At 42.2% G+C, this 22,835-nt stretch overlaps 1 protein-coding gene across 10 annotated transcripts in view; it reads right to left on the reverse strand.

Annotated features, from left to right (window-relative positions):
* Positions 1–22,835, reverse strand: part of FAM110B (family with sequence similarity 110 member B) — a 457,749-nt gene that overhangs the window by 10,454 nt on the left and 424,460 nt on the right. Inside the window, exon 1 of one of the 10 annotated variants that reach the window (XM_073331103.1) lies at positions 13,877–13,898. The exons of 8 other annotated variants lie outside the window; for them this stretch is intronic. The gene's annotated coding sequence lies outside the window, so the exon portion shown is untranslated. Of the gene's footprint in view, positions 1–8,055; positions 8,078–13,876; positions 13,899–22,835 lie in introns of those variants that run through there. One more of the 10 variants, XM_073331104.1, reaches the window with a different exon arrangement.

Here is a 22,835-nt window from a genome sequence, read left to right on the forward strand (position 1 = left end):
CAGGGTTCGGGGCTACCACCCGGCCCCACAAGCTCCAGGGTCTGAGGCTGCCACTCAGCCCCCAAGCTCTGGAGCGGCCACTCAGTGTGGTGGGGATCTGGGGGTGCCACCTGGCCCCACAAGCTCCAGGGTCTGGGCTGCCACTGCCCTGCCACTCGGCCCCTGCAGCCCAGGTAACACAATGATCAATAAGTTGAGAACCACTGGTGTAGAGGGGCAGAGAAAAGGGGACCAAGGACAGTCCTGTCAGACCCTCAAAAGAAAGCTGGAGGGCAGGTGAGGAGGAGCCTGAAGAAGTGATTTAAAAAGTAGAAGGTGTCTCAGTTAGGACATGACTTCAAGAAAAAGAGCATGGTCAACAGTGTCAAAGGTGCTGACAGGTCAAGGAGGATGAGGTCAATAGAGACGATTGCAAGAGCGGTTTCAGTGGAATGCAATGGATGGAAGGTGATTGGAGGGGGTCTAGGATGGAACTGGAAGAGAGGAGTTCCAGAGAGTAGTTGTAGAAAGTGTGTGTCACAGTTTCAGGGTAACTGTACCTGTATTCACCCTTTGTAATCCACTCCAGGAGTTCCCAGTCAAGTCTCAGGTCTCCAGCCGTCAAGTGTCACTGGGCAGGGACCCCTGTCCCACTCCCTTCTGACCAGGGAAGGGTAATGCAAAGGACCGTCCCCATACCTGATTTTTTGAACCTTTGCCCTGAGAGGAGAGGGGAACCTTTGTCTGTGAATTATTTATTCCCAAGATGAAAAGGCCCAACCAGCATAAAGAACTAACTCACACATCCATAAAAAGAAAAGGAGTACTTGTGGCACCTTAGAGACTAACCAATTTATTTGGTTATTTATTTATTATTATGCTCAAATAAATTGGTTAGTCTCTAAGGTGCCACAAGTACTCCTTTTCTTTTTGCGAATACAGACTAACACGGCTGTTACTCTGAAACCTGTCACACATCCATGCGTGTTCTTGTTCTGAGCAAAAAGGGGTTATACACTTGTAACCATAGTGGAGTTTGAAGGATTGTTCACTGGCCAGAGCCCTGGTTGGTGATGGGGTGATCTCTGGTAAACTGATTATCATGCAGGAAGGCTCTTTTTATTGTTTTCAATGTTTTCTCTATAATACTTTTGCCTTAAGAATAATTACATGCTTAGAAAGAGCTGGGTGGTAACAACTGTGGCAATTACACTATTTGCCATCTCTAAGGAGAAAAGAAAAGCAGGCCTGCTTAGGCCGTCTGACTTTGCTGAGGAAGTCATACAGTGCAGGCAGGGAGCTTGTCAGTCTGGAAATACCCCAGTCAGAAGGGAGAGAGGGGCAGGTCTCTGCCCAACAGAAGTGATGGCCAGGGAGCTGGAAGCCAGAGAGTGGGTGCTCTTGCTAGACCTTGGAAGGGAAGTAGAGGTGCAGTTGCCCTGAACTGTGACAGTGTGTTCAATGAGCTTAGAGATGAAAGGCAGAAGGCAGATGGGGCAGTAGCTGGAGAGGCAAGTGGGGTCAAGATGTTATACAGCTTCTAAAAAGAAAAGGAGTACTTGTGGCACCTTAGAGACTAACCAATTTATTTGAGCATGAGCTTTCGTGAGCTACAACTCACTTCATCGGAAGCATCAAATAAATTGGTTAGTCTCTAAGGTGCCACAAGTACTCCTTTTCTTTTTGCGAATACAGACTAACACGGCTGTTACTCTGAAACCTGTCATACAGCTTCTAAATTAATAAAACATTTTCAGATTGATTTACATGAATAAAAAAATCTAATTGTGAACAAATTTTCTAAAACTTTTCTTTTAAAAAAAAGTCTAAATTGGCATCTTTAGACCTAAACCTCTTGACCTTTTAAGTCTAGGGCCTCACCCTGTTCTCTGCTAAGTAAACACTGTTGCTTGAACTAAAGTGTGCAGGATGAGGCATTAAGTTTGTATAGTCTTTAAAATTCAAAAGATTTTATGTAGATGCCTGGAGGTACAGAGATTGATGGTGGGAATTAGAAAATGTACGTGTGTGAATAGTACAGTATATACTACTGTGTGCACACATATAGTAAACGGTATAGTTAGTATAAAATAGCTATCTTGAAATAAAACTAGGAGTCTAAATTTTCTAAGATCATTAGTGTTTTGAGGTGCCTCCCTTTCTGGCTGCCAAACTTGAGATACTTAAAGGGGGCTGATTTTCAGAATACTAGACCCTATTAAGTTGTTTCATGTTGGTCACCGAAAAGTACTAGTCACAGCTGAAAATTTTGGTCAGGATATGTGAAAAATACTTCTATTGGCCTCTGTTTTGCTGCTACTGAAATTTAATGGGCGTTTGTTAGTAAAGAGAGGATCTAGCACTTCATATATAGTATCATGACAAATCACACATTAACCACTTCATGTATGTTTTAGTAGTTTGTAGCCACAGCAGAATAATAATAGGCTATACTACAAATACATCACGGAGCATTCACGTGATTCATCACATTCATGTGAAGACTATGGGGTTGTAATAAGCCTCGTACAAATACCTATGTAATCACTTGAAAATATCAGCATCAGGAAACTGTATTAAAAAAAGCCTTAAATCTGATCTGACTCCCAAAGTAAGTCCAATTCAATACCCAGAGGATTTTTTTCCATTAATGACCTCCAGGATAGAGACTGGATACTAAAATGGAAAGCTGGCTTTAGAACAAAGCAGGTATGACTGTCAAATCCTGAGGACTAAATACCTTTCCTTATGCCTAAAGACACGGATGTAATTATGATGGAATTTTTCTTCCTGCAATAACTTTTTTGATCTATGAGTACAGTAGAACCTCAGAGTTACAAACACCTCAGGAACAGAGGTTGGTTACAACTCTGAAATGTTCATAACTCTGTGTCATAAATATAAAGGGAAGGGTAAACAGCTTTAAAATCCCTTCTGGACAGAGGAAAAACCCTTTCACCTGTAAAGGGTTAAGAAGCTAGGATAACCTCGCTGGCACCTGACCAAAATGACCAATGAGGAGACAAGATACTTTCAAAAGCTGGGGGGAGAGAGAAACAAAGCCTCTCTCTCTGTCTGTGTGATGCTTTTGCTGGGGACAGAACAGAAATGGAATCTTAGAACTTAGTAAGTAATCTAGCTAGATATGTGTTAGATTCTGATTTCTTTAAATGGCTGAGAAAATAAGCTGTACTGAATGGGATGTATATTCCTGTTTTTGTGTCTTTTTGTAACTTAAGGTTTTGCCTAGAGGGATTCTCTATGTTTTGAATCTGATTACCCTGTAAGGTATTTACCATCCTGATTTTAAGAGATGATTCTTTTTGCTGTTTCTTCTATTAAAATGTTTCTTTTCAAGAACTGAATGCTTTTTTCATTGTTCTAAGATCCAAGGGTTTGGGTCTGTGTTCACCTATGCAAATTGGTGAGGATATTTATCAAACCTTCCCCAGGAAAGGGGGTGTAAGGTTTGGGAGGATTTTGGGAGGAAAGAAGTTTCCAAACGGGCTCTTTCCCAGTTATATACCTGTTAGACGTTTGGTGGTGGCAGCGAAAGTCCAAGGGCAAAAGGTAAAATAGTTTGTACCTTGGGGAAGTTTTAACCTAAGCTGGTAAAAGTAAGCTTAGGAGGTTTTCATGCAGGTCACCACATCTGTACCCTAGAGTTCAGAGTGGGGAAGGAACCTTGACACTCTGACAAAATGTTATGGTTGTTCTTTCAAAAGTTTACAACTGAACATTGACTTAATACAGCTTTGAAACTTTACTGTGCAGAAGAAAAATGCTGCTTTCCCTTTATTTTTAGTAGTTTACATTTAACACAGTACTGTAGTGTATTTGCTTATTTTGTTTGTGCTGCTGCCTGATTGCATACTTCCACTTCCAAATGAAGTGTGTGGTTGACTGGTCAGTTCATAATTCTGATGTTCTTAACTCTGAGGTTCTACTGTAACTGTCTTTTGTTCAAATAAAATATTGCACAATTGCAAATCAGTAATATTGTAACAATTTGATATTTTACCTGTATTATCTCCGAATATTGTACTTTATGCTTATGCTTGTTTACATGTCAGTAGACTGACTTTTCTCCTGTTCACAGCTTTCAGACTGTACTAGTGTCTGAGCTCTGGAAACAGCCAGTTCTCTTGCCGCGTTTCCTTTGCAAGTGAGAATAACAGGAACCATTCCCTAGTATTACCCTTCATATTGTGCTTGTGTATGAGAATCGTGCAATAACACAAATTGTTTCACAGGGTTCTTAACATACATGAATCTGGAAAATATAAGCCCATTTGAAAGGGAATGCCAGCTTTTCCCACTTCATTTCAGTTATGACAAAGCAAGATACAATATGACCTAATCAAAGCAAATCAGTCTCCTTCATAAAATATACTTGACACTTTACTATTTTACTTTACCTTCCATCTCTACAGATCGGGGTCGGCAACCTATGGCACACGTGCCAAAGACGGCACGTGAGCCGACTTTTAATGGCACGCTGCTGCCTGCCGGGTCCCGGCCGTCGGCCCCGCTCAGCCCGCTGCCAGCCTAGGTGAACGGCTAGCAGCGGGCTGAGCGGGCCGGCAGCATAAGATCAGCATTTTAATTTAATTTTAAATGAAGCTTCTTAAACATTTTGAAAACCTTGTTTACTTTACATACAACAATAGTTTAGTTATATAATATATAGACTTATAGTGAGAGACCTTCTAAAAACATTAAAATGCATTACTGGCATGCGAAACCTTAAAGTGAATAAATAAAGACTCGGCACACCACTTCTGAAGGTTGATAACCCCTGCTATAGATCATACAGGTCTTTGGATGCTCTCAGCATTTATCCTCACCTCTTTCTGTCAAGGGCAAATTTTCCCTGCTGATGGTGATTCACATTAAATGCTCTTAGCTCTTGTTCAGTGTTATCCCTCTATCTTCTCCTTGGTCAGTCATGAGGCTGGACATCATAAGAATGTCCTTACAAGAGACATTTAACTGGTCTGCCTTCCATTGTTCTAACTACATGTCCTGCCCTCCATAACCCTCTAGAACTCACAACCAACTTGAAGACAATCAATAATCCTACAGAATTCTACATTACAAGTTACAGATTCATATTACTTGACAAAGCCAAAATACATTGTAGCCCATATATGTATTTTAAATATTACTTGCCTTTTCAGAAACCTTTAGCTCTCTTGCCTCAGAATGTGGCCTATTCAAGTAAATGGACCAACGTGACCCTTTATTGATACTACAATTCTTGTATTATTTTTACACTGAAGCCTACCCAAAGTCAAGGCTGTGGTGAGTACTCCAGCATATTCAATTCAAACAAAGTGGGAGGCAGTGCAGGAAAGGAACAGATAGTTTGAGATATTCCCACCCCAAAGAAGACAGCAACAGGAGGAGAAAGATACGCAAGATGAAAATGAGGGAGGCAAAAGGGAAGGATAAATGGAAGCGTAGGAAAAAAGAGGAGAGGCAAAGTGGATGAAAAAAGAATAAAGGGAAAAAGGAGTCAGGAGAAAGGAGGCACTGGGAAACAGGACATATGAACAGAAAAAGAATACACAAGAGTGGGGAGAAATGAAAGGAAAGGGAATAGGCGGATGAAAAACAGAGAGGGATGGGGGCCATTCACAGAGACTGCGGGGAGGGAAGGAGGAGTGGAAGCTACAGGAATAAAACAGAAGATGCTAACAAGAAGAGAATACAGAAAAACAGAATACAGAGGAAAATGGAAATAGGCATGAGTGGCAGATCCATTTCTAGAAGGAAAAAAAAAAGGATGGAGGAAATCAAGTCAACTGGGAACTGCTTGCTGTCAATCAGGCAAGAGAGAACAGAATTGCTGTACAGTCTAGAGCAAATCCAGTTTTCCCTTTGACATCACTTCTTCCTCTCGCTTACCTTCCCAATTTAATTTGGAATCTGCTGCAATACCAATACATGTAAGTGCTCTGCCCACAGACCCTCCTGAAACTTCAAGTGCATCCAACCCCTTATCCTCAGAAATCCACCAATTAGAAAGGTGATTTAGATTAAAGAATGCTAAGCAGTTTGTCTATCTGCTGATATGGCCCCCAGAATTCTGTATCTGAGCACCTCACAATCATTCATGTATTTACCTGCATATCACCCCTGTGAGGCAGGCAAGTACCATTATCCCCATTTTACAGATGGGGAACTGAGGCACAGAGAGACTACATAACTTGACTAGGTCACATTGGAAGTCTATGGCAGAACCAAAAAACAGATTCAGTCTTCTGAGCCCCTGATTAGTGCCTTGAGCGTAAGAACATCCTTCCTTAAAAGATGAATATTGCCAAGTTCTTAATAGACGATTCTAGAGAAAATGATCCTCCAAAATCGTAGTTCAAGTCTTGATGGCAGAATCTTTTCAGGAATCTTTGCAGTGTGGTGTAGAGGATAAGACAGTGGACTATGAGTCAAGAAACCCTGGATTCTGCCACTGCCTGATGTGCAAATTCACCTCTCTCTGCCTGTTTCCCTTCCCACCCACTGTGTGTTTTGTCTATTTAGACTCTATGTAAAGTCTTTAGGCTAGGAACTGTCTTTGACTACAGGCTTGTCTACACTACTAATTTAGGTCGATCTACAGCCACCACTAATTCAATTTAAGCTGCTGTTGGTGTCCACACTACCCTCCTTCTGACAGCAGAGCACATCCTCACCAGGAGTGCTTGCACTGACTGAAGTGAGACATTATGGGGCACTGACAGCTACGCAGGGCTCACAGCTGGAGTCCCCCATCTGCCCCGGGGTAACAGCCCCAGCTGTGAGCCCTGTGAAGGCTCAATTTCACAGCACAGCGCCTATCAGCAGTTGACATTCTTGTCAATTTCACACTGCTATTATCTATGCTCAGAGCAGCCGCACTCTGGGAGCTCCATGGGGAGCCTGAAGCCCAGAAGCTGGGCTTGGAGCAGGGAGCCCGGACAGCAGCCTAGCTAGGAGCGGAGAGCCAGTGGGAAGCAGGACTCCCAGAAGGGAGTGGACAGCCCAGGCAGCAGCCTGCTGGAAGCAAGTAGCCAGGAGGGTACCACCCACCTGCCCTGGGATGACAGCCCAAATTGTGAGCCAGGTGCAGGATTCACAGAAGGGAACCTAATAGCTTTTCTTGTCAATTTCACAGCTCCAGCACAGAGCTGTGAAATTGACAAGAATTTTAGCCAACAGCCAATATAAGTGATGCAATGTCTACATAGACACTACGTCACTCTAACTACACCAACGTGGAGGTGGAGTTGTTATGTCGGTGTAGTACGGCACTTACATCAGCAGGAGCAAGCCTGTAGTGTAGGCACTGACATAGTTAGGTCAACATAAGCTGCCCTACCTTGATCTGACTCTGCATTATAGACCAAACCTATGTGCCTGATCTCTAGACACGACTGTCATACTAATTACTAACCACTGCTGGTTGTGGCTCCATAGCAAAGTTTGAGTTCCATTTTGCACTTAAAGCTGGGATTCAGCATCTTGTTTATGTATGAAACACACACGTCTTCCCCAAACTTACAGCACTCCATGTGCTTTGTATGAGAACTGATTAAAGAAGGAATTATCTGAGAATACATAAATAAATCCAATACAAAATGACACCAAGAAGGGGAAAAGCATGGAAAATGTGTGTTTTTAACTCTGAATTGCCTGGGTTTGTAATGATTGGTTTTGAGATAATTACATCTTTGGACTTAATTTTTACCTGTAAATTACTGATATGTACTCTCAACCGTAACAACTTTTTGCCTTGGAATAAACAACAAACAGTTGCCAACTGAAGTGCACATGTTATATAGCTTCACCTTCAAGAACTGAATTTGGTGACTGGAAACAGATGAAAAGAATGCCTTCTACTAAATGAACTAAATTTGAATACCAGTGAAGCGTGTTACAGATTCCATTGTTTTGTGATATCTGATGTATTAACACTGATTATTATTTATTTTTATAGCATCTTTACACACGAAAAACATCAAAAGTGCTTCATATCTGACTGCAGTTTATAATCCAGATATAATGTATAAATTGGATTACACAAGCTCTACTCACGAGCTATTTATGAAGACAGAAGTACATTCCCATTGAATTGTAGATTCTTTGGTATAAAGCAGCTTGTGTTTCCCTTCCTTACACTCTGGTTTCAGCTGTTTTCCCTATATCAGCTAACAGTAAGCTACTTCTTTTGTTACACTTCTTTCTTCCGTCAATGATTTCTAGAGAGAGAAGATACTGTATTTTTTCTTTTAATAGCTTTAATAATGGAAAAAGGATTTTAAACTTTAATATATTTGACCTGCCAGAACCCTAAACACAACATCAAAGTGCTGTGGTTAGACTCAAAGATGTTGAAGGCTTCCTCTGTGTTTGAGGATATAACTAGTAAAATATATACATAACTGAAGACTCTAGATGTTTCAGGTTGAAAGGGCTTGCTTGGAAAGAGCACTTTTTTTCACAGGTTATCACAGCTAGCTGATTCGAAGTCCTTTTTCTACTAGAGACAGCAACAAGATAAAGTACAGACGTTGCACAAAAACAAACAAACAAAATCGAATAAAGAAAACCCTACTGGATTATTCCATGAGAGGATTCTGTCGGCATGATACATCTCCAACTATTTGATTGAGGACACCAAGAAATGAACCTCCACTTTCCTCACTGGAACCTTCTTTCTGAAGCATAAAGATTAAACATATACAAACCCAACCAACACCATCTGAAGGTCAAAGAAAAATTGCCGTTATCATTAGAACAGGTTTCTCGAAGATATAGGGCAAGAGATCAGAAAAAGCCTGTTGGAATCATATACCTTAACACAAAAGAGTACATGTAAAAATACAGTGCCAAATGCTGGCCTCCTTCTTGGTATGGGGATTACAAACCCTACTAGGGTAACTGTCTTCATGAAAGGAAGAAAGATCAGACAACAACAAAAAACAGAAATACAGCAGCCACCTATAGGAATGATGTAAGAAATTGAAAAATGCAAAGGTACTTTTCAACATGGTTAAATAATTCCCTGATGTAAGAGAACACAGGGACACAACATTAACATGAGCTAAGACATCACACGCTACTGCAGAGGAAGAAGGAAGAACAGAGAAACCATGCAAAGAACCAAGAAATATTTCTAACTACTTTAGCAGATAAATGATAGAAGCAACCTGGCTGTACACTGAAGAAACTATGGACTGTATATCGTAAGACATTTGGGAAGCCCCAGAACTTGGTCTTAATCCCTTCTATGCCATCTGCAATGTTGAGCCTAAGCAGTGTTATACATTTATTCAAAACAAAACAAACAGAGCTATATTTTCAAAAGTATTCAAGCTATGCACTAAGCCATTGTGTCACGCACAACTGCACATTCAAACAAATGTAAACATTTTCATAAGTAAAAATATTAAAAAAAACAAGCTTCCAACAACTTTCTCCTATTTCTAGATGATGAGAGAAAAAAAATCAGCGTTCCTTTTCAGAGTAGCAGCTGTGTTAGTCCGTATTCGCAGAAAGAAAAGGAGGACTTGTGGCACCTTAGAGACTAACAAATTTATTTGAGCATAAGCTTTCGTTAGCTACAGCTCACTTCATCGGATGCACTCAGTGGAAAATACAGTGGGGAGATTTATATACATAGAGAACATGAAACAATGGGTGTTACCATACACACTGTAAGGAGAGTGATCACTTAAGGTGAGCTATTACCAGCAGGAGAGCGGGAGGGAAAAAACCTTTTGTAGTTCCTTTTAAAACTACTACATTGATTCCACCCCAGAGTAGCCCAATGGTTAGGGGTATACACCTCTGCTCTGCCTGGTTCAGGCTAGGCCTCCTTCTCTTTAGGGGAAGGGATAGCTCAGTGGTTTGAGCATTGGCCTGCTAAACCCTGAGTTGTGAGTTCAATCCTTGAGGGGGCTATTTAGGGATCTGGGGCAAAAATTGGTCCTGCTTTGAGTAGGGGGGTGGACTAGATGACTTCCTGAGGTCCCTTCCAACCCTGATATTCTATGATTCAGCTTTCCTAGTCACTGACCCCAGAGTCATCTACTTCAGCAGCATTTTCCAAGGGCATTTCAACAAATTTTTCAAAATTAATGAATGTTCATATGAGTTGTTTCAAGGTAGTCCTAAGCATATTTTATGATAAAAACAGTACATCATATATGGTAGATTTCTATAAGCCAGGGATTGGCAACCTTTAGCACATGGCCCATCAGGGAAAGCCACTGGCGTGCCGGGACGTTTACCTGTAGCGTCCACAGGTTCGGTCGATCGCAGCTCTCACTCGTTGTGATTCACTGTTCCAGGCCAATGGGGGCTGTGGGAAGCGGCGGCCAGCACATCCCTTGGCCGGTGCCGCTTCCCGCAGCCCCCATTGGCCTGGAATGGCGAACCGCGGCCAGTGGGAGCTGCGATCGGCCGAACCTGCAGACACTACAGGTAAACAAACCAGCCCGGCCCGCCAGGAGCTATCTCTGACAGGCCGCCTGCCAAAGGCGGCTGATCCCTATTATAAGCCTTCCACATCTGGAACTCGGAGTCAAGTCAATGGCATTTGAGAGTGAAGAAGTCTTCCAAGTTCAGTCCCACAGAGCAAGCATGGTAATCCTTTTTTTACAAAAAGCTTTCTCTTATTGATGTAGCCCCGTTATGGTACTGATACAGTACTAGGACACAATTCTGCTTTCACTGAAGTTAATGAGAGTTTTGCCACTGAGTTTACCTCCTAGAGCAGGATGGAGGACTAGAACTTATTTACACAGCAAGTTACTGTGCTGAAAGCTAGGGCACGGATCTACAGCACACCAGCTTGCCATGCAGTAATGCCTCATGTGAACACTACTACAGCTCAGTGAACATGATGGAGTGCAGTTTAGCATGCTACTGTTACAAAGTGCAGTACGCTAGAAAGTTTCCAAATTTAAGAAATGAGATCAGAAGAACTTTTCAAATTCTTCTAGGACTATTACGAAAGTATATATTTACTTTTCATAATATATTTGTACTGAGTATTGGGAGATGCATCATGAAGCAGCGTCTGAGAGATAAGTAGTAGGAATTTTTGAAAAAAAGATTGAAATTTGGAATTTCAGTAACAAACAAAACAAACCTTGAACCTTTTTTGACCGGCTTTAAATTTTAGACATTGATATTTATACCATAACATTTGTCTTGTAACATATTACTCTCACGGCCAGACAATTACTGAACATTTCACTTTGCATTCAATACTTTTTCACCTTTCCCTACTCCTGGGGGAATTTTGTGCCAAAAAATAAAAAATTCTGCAACAAAATATTAAAAATTCTGTGCAAAATTTTCTCAAATTCTCCAAAATTCTGCATATTTTATTTGTCAAAATAACACAATATAATCATAACAGTTTCAATTATTTTTGGTCATTTATTTCAAAATACCTGTCAGCAAACAAGTCTGTAACAATACAGACAACAAAAAAGATTCAGGAAATGTTTTTTGACAAATAGATTCCTTACTAGACATATTAATACACAACTCTGAGTAACAATTCATTTAAACTACAATACAGAACCATATTTCCCGCACCCCTCAGAAGCAGTGCAAAGCTTGGGGGAGTCAGGGGTAATGGAGGAGCTGAGGGAGAGGGAAGTCTTTGCTGGGAAGGAGCCTGGGTGTGAACTTGGTGGGATGTTTGGTATGGATGGGAAAAGTATGGAACAGGTGTTTTTTTGGGTGGGCGGAGGGATTGTTAGGGAGCAATGCAGACCCTGGCCGACTCCTGGCCTCTCCCATTCAGTCAGGCCCATCTGCCCCTGTCCCCATGTTTCCCGGCACCCCCACTCAGACACCCACTGCCCACATCCCCATGTGGCCCTGAGCCCCCTCCCCCTATGTGTCTCTGTGCCCCCTTCAGCCACTCCTCTGTCCCTATGTGTCCCTGCATCGCCTCCCCTGTCACCATGTGGCTCTACGCCTCCACTCCCATTCAGCCCTGCCCCAGTCTGTCTTCCCCCATTAGCCCTTATGAGCTCCTGACCCACCCCAGCTGCCCCACACTGTCTCCTGACCTGGCCCGACAGGTGCTATGAAGAAAGCAGGCTCTTTCTTCTTTCCTAGCTGGCTGGGAGCTTCTGCTCTGTTCTATCACCACAGAGCCCTCTGGTGGGAAAAAGGAAGAACTGCAGCAACTTTCCAGCCAAAGTTATTTTCTGCTGGGGCTGTCGGGGAGGCTGCTCTGTTCTAGTGCCACAGCACCTTCTGGTGGGCAAAATGCGGAACTGCAAGAACTTTCCAGCAGCAGCTTTTTTCTGCTTAAAGAATTAAAAATATTTGTGGCTCATTAATTATGCACACAGAGGTGCAGAATTCCCAAAGGAGTACCTTCCCCCTTCAACAGTAGAGATCATTATTTGAACTGGAAAAGTTCTCGTGAATCTGATTTTATGTCTACCGATGACTTTTTAAAATATCTTCAGACTTTATAGGACATATAGAATGCCACCATATTGTATTTAAAAATTATGGGTAAGATTTCCCTTCATTCAATATATTTGTACACAACAATTTGGAAAAAAGTAATCAGTACATTTGTAGTATATTGCTATTACACAAATGTTTTAAATGTGAATTCTTAAAACAAATAAATACTAACTAATAACTATCATCATCCTTATTGTGTACCTAGGTTAAAAAAGCAACAGCGAACGATGAGTTGTCCTTACTTAGCAGATATGGCTCTCTATCTGTATTTCAATTTTGACTGGTTATTTCACTGGCAATTTCCCCCCCTGATTTTGACTTCTGTTAGCACAGCAGATACATTAGAACTATGGAAGAGCAAGCTGGATTCTATTCTGGTTTATACATCAGTCCGCAGAATTGTTAACTAAGGGAATGACTCAAGTAAAGGAATGAAAAGTCCTTACATTTTTCTGCTATACCCACCCACAATTTGAGAAATATACCCAGCACCTACCAACCTGAAGACTAAATGCACTGGCTAGAGAGAAAATTTCTGTGCACCACACCAAGAGTAGACCCTGAAAGTCAGCCCAATCACTAGCCATTTTGAGGAATAAAGCAGTTGGGGACGGATCCACAAAAGGACTTTGGTTTTGCAATGCCTTTTAGGTGCCTAGAAAATCACTGGGATTCACAAAACCCAAGTTAGGCATATAGGCTCTCTATAACAATGCGGCTGGGGGGGGGCGCGGGGGAGGCCTCTATCTTTGCTTGTAATCCACAGCTGGGAACCCCTTTTCCGGAGTTAGGCAGCTTAGGTGTCTAAACCATTTTTTGCGAGAATGAGTTAGGCAGGTGTCTAACTCCAAACAAAACAATCAGGAGGAAGAAGAGGAGAACCTCTCTTATAATCTTTAGCCCAGTGATTATGGCACTCACCCCAGATCTGGGAGATCCTGGTTCTATTTCCCGCTCTGCCTGAGGAGGAGTTTGAACAGGGACCTCCCACCTCTCAGGTGAGTGTCCTGTCCCCTGGACTTACAGAGTGATTTTCACTCTCTCTCTCTCTGGCTCAATTAATATTAAATTATTTATTAAAGTGGAATAGCTTCAACAAAAGAGATGGAGATAAACCCATATCAGAATACTCAGTCCACTGGTTACCCCATCCTCCATGTCTGTACACTCCTCTCATGTGAATGGCTTTAGATTCTCCCTCTGCCGCAAGCCACAGCTTTCCACAGAAGTAATGTGAAACCGGCTTGAGTTTTGTCAGTTTCACACTTACCCACAAAGTTCTGAACATCCACAATGAAAAGACTGGTCAGTCTACAAGCAGCAGCAGTGACAGTGGAGCTAATGATCTGCAGACTTAGTAAAGAGCACTGCATTAATTAACACAGGGCTCACACTGGAAAGCATACTTAACTAGAAGGGTGAGAAAGTTTTAGGCAAGAAGCTGTTGTCACTCATCAAGGGAAGTTTCCTCCTTGCTACAGACAAATAGATTGAGTCATATATACCTGGAATAAATATATAACATATCATATATTTAAATCTATTTTTAAATAATTTACAATAAAGTAATATGCAAAATTAACTTGTGGCAAGTTATGGCAATATTTCTTCAAAATATGTAACACTTGTGCTAGATCACTACCCCAAAGAGCAAAAGGGACCTAGAAGGAATACAGATTTATGACGGGATTGTCAACGTGAACTATAACAATGAAGATGTTCTTATATAATGAACAGCGGTAGATATATTTGCAAGATCTGTATCCTATTGAATCTCCTAAAATGAAAGACTGAGGTCACGGTAACAGAAAACACAAGTATTGCCCATGAGATTGTGGCCTTGTTGTCTGTGGATTGTTGCAATCGTCTAGCTCCATGACAAACAAACTGTGCCAATTCTCAAGGGTTCCTTTAGAGCATATGAAGTAAACTGTGAAATTGCTAGAAAAGGTCATGTCACAAGGGATTCACCAACCTTGGGTTGGGTCCCAGGATAACAATGACTGAGAAAGGTATACAAATAGAGAGAAGCAAATCAATGTTCCATGGAGCCTTTAATCACGTTGCTGGTGTCTAATGTCCATGATATGGAGCAAAAGACCAATAATTCTGTTCAGTGACTGTGAAAGAAACATACACTGCAGATGGAGCTAGCAGGCAAAGCTGATACAGGAACAAGGAGTTAGCAATGTGGTTGTTGGGTATGAAAGATTTAAAAATTATCAAGGAAGTTGGTTTAATTATTCTTTGTTGCACAATATTTATAGTATTACACACACATAGTTTTACTGTTAAGGCTTTAAATGCTAGTCCAACACAGGAAGTGCATTTTCTAAACCAATAACACCCCTAAAAATACTCTTCATTCTCTGTATGGCATATGTGGGGCAAGCTGTGGCTTTTGGGGTGCTGGTTTTTGTTTGTGTGTGCAGGTAGGCAAAGATCTTTGAGCCCTCCCCCCTCCAGCACACCTATGCCCAGGCCAGTCAACAACGGGCTCATGGTTTGTGGCAGGGTAGAAGTCCCTGGGAAAACTTAGAGGAAGATGCGCTCAGACTCTCAAAATGAAATTCTGTAGAGGAGGAGGACGTAATGGCAACATAATCAGCGACTGAATGTGAAACAATCTACTAAGTGCCTCAAGCACGGCCATATGTTAAGTTCATTATTTAATTTGATTAACTGTGTTGGTAACAAACCTCTCCCAGCAGTTTGTCAGTCCAGCATATTGCTCTTAGAGTGACATATTACAGAAAAACTTCTTAATCAACACAATGCCTAAAGCATAATTTAAATTAGAGAGAGAGAGAGAGCACTGATTTACACTTATGCAACCCCACTGTATTCTATGGGATTGCACAAAAAATCAGTGCAGAATTTAGCCCAAAATCTTTATCAGTAGAAAATGTAAGTCAAAACCATTGGCCACTTATAAGTACAGTTAAAAGCATGAAATCTTACTTCACTGATGACTTGAATTAATATAAATAAAATAGTCATACATAAAACTCTGTTCAGTGCCAAATTACTTATGTAGATACAGTCGTAAAACGAAAAGTCTCGATTTTCATGTGCTACGCCAGTTAGATATTACAGGCCAGCATCTGTGACATGATGGTTATGTCTTCCTGATTCTCTGTCTGGCCTCAGGTACATGATACAGCAGCGTAGAGGAGTCCCCAAGAGACTATACACCAGCTGAAGACAGTTGGAGCACCGCATACACTGCTCCTCTCTCTGTGGGAGGCAGGAAGGATCCTGTAGGAACCAGATACACTGATGCTACACCCACTGGGGGCTCCTGCTACCGTGAATCACCAGTAGGCTGATGCAGTGAGCCTGTACTCACTTCGAGCTGGCTGCAAAAACAAAATAAGACTTAAAACTACTGACAAGTAATGAAGATTTTTCTCTGGTTCTTCTGATTCTCCTTTGGGCCTGTTTCTGGAGCAGAAAGCTCTACACTTTAGTCTTCCTGCATGTGTGTGATTTAGGTAACAAATAAGATAAGTGTATATGCATCTTACTACATTTTTTTTCCACATTGGCTGTACTGTACAGCTTGTGAACATTTGCTAGTCCAAACAGACTATTCATCGTTCAATATTTCTAACTGGGGGTTTAGTTCTGCCATGTACACAGGTTATGAAAACTACTTGCTCTTTTCAAGTCAGCAAGCCTACTAATCTTGTTATTTTACCTTGTCTAGGTATGGAGGAGATTTCTGTCACTGAATGCTGTCCTCTTCAGCACTACTGTTCATTGTTTATTTTATCCCCTTCTATTTTCATCCTTTATTCTCTCCTCCGCTTTAAATAATTTAGAAAACTCAGTAATGGCAGACTTTACTCCTGGGAGAATTCTACGCCACTGCATGGACACAGAAATCATGTTGCTCTGCAGATTTCTTTGCTTCCCTGCAGAAAGTGATGGGGAAGCAAAGGGAAGCTGAAAGAGCAGTCACATGCCCCTCCCCAGAAGTGTGGGCACCTAGTTGTAGGCACTCAAAGCAGCAGTAAAATCACCATGGCGGGGGAGGGAAAGCAATGCCCCCACAACAGAGGTGAGGCATGGGAGGGCATGTGTCACTGCCCCCCGCCATTTCTGCAGGCACAGAGCTGCCAGAGTGAGGGAAGGTAGCCTTTGGGTTCCTGTCTCTACAGCTGAATGCCATCTCCTGGGTCCTAGTGCCGGTCTATTTCCCCTTCTATGTGTGCTGGTGGTTTTCTGTACAACGGTAAGTGCCCGCAGTGGGCAGAGCAAGGGGGTGGGCGGCAATGGGGGAAGGGAGATGGGGAAAGCGGGGAACAAGCAGTGATGAGAGAGGGGGGATCGGATAGGGCAGTGGGATATGGGAGTGAAGGGAGAAGATAGGGTAGGGGCAGTATGGAGGGGATGGGTAAGAGAAGGGGGGATAGGGGAATGGTGGGGGAAGCAAGAGCCTGGCATGCAGCATCCCCTTGGTGGCAGCGACGGCAGCTGTGGCTCCCCCATTAAGCAGGCTCATCGAACCCCCACCCTGATGAGCATGCACCTTGGATACCCCCACACCTGAACCACCCCAATGAGCCACCTGGATCCCCCACTCCACTGATCCCCAACCAGCTGCACCTGGACCCCCACCACACCAAGCTCCACTCCCCCAGCACCCAGACCCTCCCTGCTGAGCCCCAACCACCTTCATTTGGACTCCCCTGAAGAATCCCATTGCCCCTGCACCAAGAACCCTCCAACAAGCCCCTATGCTTCCAGATCCACCACTGAGCTGCCCGCACCCAGACTGTCCCCCACAGAACCCTCTCATTCCACACCTGGATCTCCCCACATGAAACCCCTCCACACTTGGATCCTTCTGGGCTGAGCCTGCCTGCCCACACCTGGTGCACCTGGCACAGAGGGGCAGTGGCATGGCGTGTTTCTGGGGCAGGCCAGGCCTTTGTGTTGTGTAAGGGTCGGGTGCAGTCTCACCGCTAAGTCTCTATCCCGGGAGGTGGGGGGCTGCAGGGTAATATTCCACCTCCATGTAGCCAACGCCCTGGCCCCACTGCCATGCTGAAGTCTCCACATTTATTTATTGAATTTTGCAGAATTTTAAAATATTGCGCACAGAATTTTTTGTTGTTGTTGGCGGTGAATTCTCTCAGGAATAAGACTTGTACCATATGAACACAGGCTCAGGCCAGGGAGCATGTTTACAGGTTTCCACAAAATCGTCTTTTAGAAAAGAAAGCCCACAACAGCATCTTGCTCAACAATCTTTAACAAGTGTACAATACAGAGCCAAAGCCATGACAGATGAGCTTTTCTTAAAGCTCAGACTGATACCCACTACTTACTAAGTGATTTAAGAGTAGGAGTTTGGATGTATTTCTAATTTTGGGCCAGGGATGAATCATAAAAAAATTGCCTATACTTTCCTAACTGTTTCTTGTTCACTTCCTATACAGGAAAAAAGATTTCAAGACAACATAACAGTCATACTGAGAGAGAATGAAGCAAGCTGATGTTAGCTTCATAAAACTGTGACAGCCACTAAACTGAAACCAGTGCACTAGCTAAATTACTTCTTGAGTCGCAACTGACACCTCCATTTCAGTTGCATAGGCAGAAGTCGTGGTTGACTGAACAGAAGACTAGAATCTGTGCCTTAAACTCAGGCTGTACAAAGTTAATTTTTCCAGTGTTACCAAATCAGCCATTAGCCTGAGTTTGGATTTAAATGTAAAGATGTGTAAACTGTTGAAAAATGATACCCTGCTAGAATGTTCTACAGAAATGAGCCCAAAGCTGGGAACCAAGAAGACTGATAAGCTTTAATATTTTGCTGGATCCTACACCAATAAAGTCATTCTATATTTGTACAAGGCCTGGCACAATGGTGCTGTGATTTCACTTAGAGTCTCTAGGTATCACAGTAATAGAAATAAATAAAAACAAGAAGACAGTAATAATACATTGTACATGCTCCTCTCCAGAGTGAACTCCCAACTTCTGCCCTCAATCAGGCTGCATCTCTTAACATTCCAGAAGTTTTAAAATCTAAGATCTTCACTTTTAATTATTATTAGTAGGGCCAGAAAACACTCTCCTGTCTCACTGATGGCTCTGTAGTTGGTTACTGTCCGTTAACACTCCAGCACTGACATTGCAATAGACTATGGGAAACACTAAAAGCATGTGGTGTTGTCTTGGCCTCAGAATCTTGAAATGTCAATAAGCAGCAGAGCCCGGTCTTGGTCTCTTAATCCTGTTGCAGAATGGGAAGGGAGTGGTCAACTTATCAGACTTCCAGATGACCCTGTTGTGGATACAATATGGGGAAAGAGATAGGGATTCCTTTTTCCAGAAGGATTGATGGACTAAGTTAGCCATCTGCCTCCGAAGAGCATGGGAGGGGGTAAGTAGGCCATAGCTATTCTCCAAAGACGTCTACAAACACATCTTTCTCACTAGAACATTATGGTAGTGTGTGGGGATTCTGGGACCTTGGGAATGTGTGTGTGTGTGTGTGTGTGTGTGTGTGTGTGTGTAAAACATCTAAATCTTGTCACTCTTATGTGCTGAGACCAACCAAGGGTGATTACTGAGCTAGGGGTACGTGAAGCAATTTATTTGTTCCATTCCCCATGAAGCCAGAGGAAGGAGGCAGATGTATTTTTCCTGTGAAGTGAGTCTCATGGCAGCTGGAAATAGCTCTTCTTTCTCCCCAAACCAGAAATGGGATATGCGGGCCCCAAGACTAGGCTGATGAGCCTGCAGAGTTAGGGGTGGTTTGCTGGGTCTCTAAGAAGGACAGCTCTCTCTCTAGCCATGGGCTCAAAGGAACAGGGGTTCTTAGTGTAGAAGAAAAAGTGTGTTTTCTCTGTCCGCTGAGAGAGAGTAGTAGTTGATTATTTAGCTGAACCAGGACTATTTACTTTGCTGAAGAAAATCATGAGAAAGTGAAACAGAATGAAATTATAAAATATGTTTTAATTATTTTCTAAAGCAGCACCTTGCCAGTGAAATGCAGCCTGCTGTTTGCAGCCTGCCTTCTTTATACAATGATAAAATATTTATATATACATATAGTTTGGCTGGCTGTTTAAAATCTGTTTGGCTTTTTTCTTTCTCCCATGTTTAGTGAGAACTTGACTTTAAACAGCATTAGTATGGCAATATCTCCACAAGAAAAAACACCACCACATGCAACTTTATTTGAACTGACCGGGAGATTACAACTTTCTAGCAGAATATGCAAACATACACTTGAGAGTTTAATATGGAAAGATGCACAGCTACCTTACATGTAAATGAAAAGAAAGAATTTAAAGATACTATCAGCTTTCCACTTAGGAATGCAGTGAGTGTTTAATACAGCAGGTGGTTAGAGCGTGGGATGTACAAGTGAAGAATTTTCAGAGCCACGCAGCAGCTAATTTACAACAAAAGTACTCCAAGGTTGAAAACAAGAAAGTAAAATTGATTGTTTAAAAGACCCCTAGCTATCGAGTTATCCCAAACCCTTCTTCCTCCTGAGTTTTTTTGTTCCTTTACGCAAAACGACCTCTAGACAGAAACAGAAAAAAGCTATAAAGCCATACAGGTCTAATGGTAGATTCCCAGTCAGTGGGCTCTAAACATTTGGTGTTGGGCACTGGTTTAACAATTCATTTAGTATAAACTTTTTGCATTTCACAGGAAGGGACTGGTGTCAGCCATGCCCTTTTAAATGCTCCTTATGGTGCAAATTTACTGACAAAGTCAGTATTTCCAACTCAGGTATTGGCAGCAGAAAAGTAACTACCAAATCTATTCAGCACACTTAAGGTGATTTTAGAGAGACCAGGTGGGTGAGGTAATATCTTACTGGATCAACTTCTGTTGGTGAGAGAGACAAGCTTCTTAAGAACTGTGGTTAATTGGTTAGTCTCTAAGGTGCCACAAGTACTCCTTTTCTTTTTGTGAATACAGACTAACACGGCTGTTACTCTGAAATCTAAGAACTGTGTGTGGCTCAAAAGCTTGTTTCTCTCACCAAAAGAAGTTAGTCCAATACAAGATATTACCTCACCCACCTTGTCTCTCTAATATCCCAGGACCAATACAGCTCCAACCACACTGCATTCAGCTTATGTAGTTTGTTGGTTTATGTGAATTTTAAAATGACTGGAATTTTTGGCTGTGACATCCTATTACTGCCTATCTTATCTCACTGAAAAACTGGGATTGGTATTTCCATGATGGTATGGCATCATTCCTCTCCCTGTTGGAGGAAAAGCTGAGTGTTAATTACAATCATTCCAACAAGGTAACTGGAACCTTCATATTTCTGTCTGTTTAAACTGAAGACCAGTTATCTTACACCGAAGAATCTTGGGCTTGCCTGCTTTTTAAACTCGGATAAAGTTCTCTTTCTGTCTGTCTCACCCCAGTTTTTACTCTGACTAGTGCAAGTAAATCAGATTATTTCAAAACAAAGCAGTCAAGAGCGTCCACTAATAAATAGCACATATAATAACTGCTTTGTCAGTGCATAGCATTCTCCATCCAAGACCTTAGGCCACATATGAAATGTTAACTCTCCCAACATTTATTATAACATAGACATATTATTGTTATCAATGGGTGTATTATTGCACACATTTTTACAGATGGGTAAATTCTGACACTGAAAAGTTTAGGCCCAATTTTTCATAAAAATGGCTTTTAATTATGGGTTCTTAAATGCAGACACAGTCTGATTTTAGGACATGCAGAGTGTCACAATTTAGGGCAACTGCACCTGTATTCCCCCTCTGTGGTCATTCTAGGCTCCTCAGCTGTTACCTTTCTTGGATGGAGACCCATGTCTCTCTCCCTCTTGACCAGGAGTTTTTCCAGGCTCACAGTGTAGGCAGAGAACTGTGCAACAAGCTACGCTGCCTAAACAGGCCAATGTTTTTACTTTGGTTTCTCTTTGAAGGCTACCACCAGCCGTAACTGCCAGCAATTACCACACAACTCTTTCTAAGTAAGTACATTTATTCTTAAGGTAAAAGTGTTTTAGAGAAAACATATTAAAACAAAAGAACCTCTACACATGCTAATAAAGCTCAGCAGAGATCACCTCCAACTCCGGCTCTGGTCAGAATCAGTCCTTCAAATACCACATAGGGGTTTTTCTGTCATTACGAAGTCCATAACAGTCTTAGCTCAGAACTAGTACCACCCACGAATAGAACAGTCTTTCCTTTATACAGCTTGGGACTTTGTTCTTGAGACTCTGGGAGCAGCAGATAATGGCCCCTCCTCAAGGGCATAGCTTCAAAAGCCTGGATTTTTGCATAACTAAAGGTGGGGACTTTGCATTCACCTCCCCATAGGGATTCCCCAGGCAAACCACTTGACCCTGTTTGTCCCAGATGTCTATTCTTGTCTGTCCCAGTGTTCAGTATAGTCCTTTGAAGTTAATAACACTTCCCAGAGTTCACATCCCATCTCCGCCCTAGAGAGATAACATATAATCCTGTCACACAATAATATGTAAACCATTCATTTAGCACAACACATGCAAAACTTTTTTACATTTAATTCAACAAGGTCTCCTAAGGATAGTACAGGAAATTGCTCTATCTGTCATAATGAGCCACAATTCAAACAGATCACAGGTGATGTAAATGCTCAGCTCTTCTGAAAATCAGAGCTAGAGATCCAAACTTGGGTGCACACAATCAGAGGCTATTTTTAGAAAATCTGACTATTTGTGTTTTCACCAATGGATGTATACAATCTAGGACTCCTGATTCCCAGTCTACTGCCCTCTCCATCAGTCCTTACTCACTTCTTCTCATTTCATCTTTGCAACCAATTTTTATTTTACATGCCATTATATAAAACTTTAATTTTGCTGTCCCTTTGAAGATTCCTGAATTCTAGTTGTTCTAGATCTAGTGGTAAGCTTCAAGATGCTATAAAATAAAATCTTCCTTTCAAACAGTCTCAAATAAGGAAATGGTCAAGTGGTTAGATTAGGTGACCACTGAGTCGCATGCAAGACTACAGGACAAGATGCATGCCTTTAGTGGAAGAAAAGATTCAAAGGCAGATGGCAGCTCTGGGAGCTGCTCTATAGTAGCTCTCCAGGGAGAGGTCAGACCTGGAGGATGGATCCCCAACTAAGGACCTAGGAAAGGGGGCTTGGCCCAAGAGGGACTGCAAGGCAGACCATGGAGGTCATGTAGGAACTGAGACCCAGATAGAGGCACTCAGCCCAAGAAGGGGGCTGTCAAAAAGGCATAGAGTTGTGGTACAGGAATCCCTGGGGAGGTCCAGGGGTCTGAGTGAAGTGGACAAATGCCGCTTGCTACAGGGTAGAGGGAAGAATGGGTTTCCTTTGCATCACCACCTTC

This window comes from Lepidochelys kempii, chromosome 2 (genome assembly GCF_965140285.1).
Source record: "Lepidochelys kempii isolate rLepKem1 chromosome 2, rLepKem1.hap1, whole genome shotgun sequence".
Lineage (NCBI taxonomy): Eukaryota > Metazoa > Chordata > Testudines > Cheloniidae > Lepidochelys > Lepidochelys kempii.